The sequence below is a fragment of the Tupaia chinensis genome, unplaced genomic scaffold (genome assembly GCF_000334495.1).
Source record: "Tupaia chinensis unplaced genomic scaffold, TupChi_1.0 Scaffold149248_1, whole genome shotgun sequence".
NCBI lineage: Eukaryota > Metazoa > Chordata > Mammalia > Scandentia > Tupaiidae > Tupaia > Tupaia belangeri.
This window is the reverse complement of record NW_006209094.1, coordinates 622,578-623,004: the sequence shown is the minus strand read 5'-3', so window position 1 is coordinate 623,004 and position 427 is coordinate 622,578. Positions and strand designations below refer to the sequence as shown.

The following is a 427-nucleotide window of genomic DNA, read 5'->3' as shown; positions in this document are numbered from 1 at the left end:
TCCACTTTGTCCCGAGTGTCCATAACGATTTTTAATGCTTTTATGTCCTCCAGTCTTTCAGTCTCTACCATAGACTGTGGACAGTCTGTATATGTTAAGTGGAGACATACAGTGTCTCTCTTTCATAGCCTGACTTGTTTCACTCAGCAACAAATCTTCCATATTCTTCCACTTTCTATCAAATTCCAGGGTCTTGGTGTTTTTTATGGCTGAATAATATCCCATGGGGTATATGTGCCACACTTTTTCAATCCATTCATCCATTTGTGAACATTTCAGTTGGTTCCATGTCTTAGCAATCATGAATAGTGCTGCAATAAATATAGTTGTGCAAGTGCTTTTCTGACAGAGCATTCTCCTGTCCTTTGGGTAGAAACCCAGGAGTGGAATTGCTGGATCATATGGTAGTTCTATTGGAAAGTCCTTG

General features: G+C 39.8%; 1 protein-coding gene across 1 annotated transcript in view; it reads left to right on the top strand.

The window, feature by feature from the left end:
• The window catches only part of F8 (coagulation factor VIII), a 192,227-nt gene that overhangs the window by 8,464 nt on the left and 183,336 nt on the right, over positions 1–427 (top strand). The window lies entirely within an intron of this gene.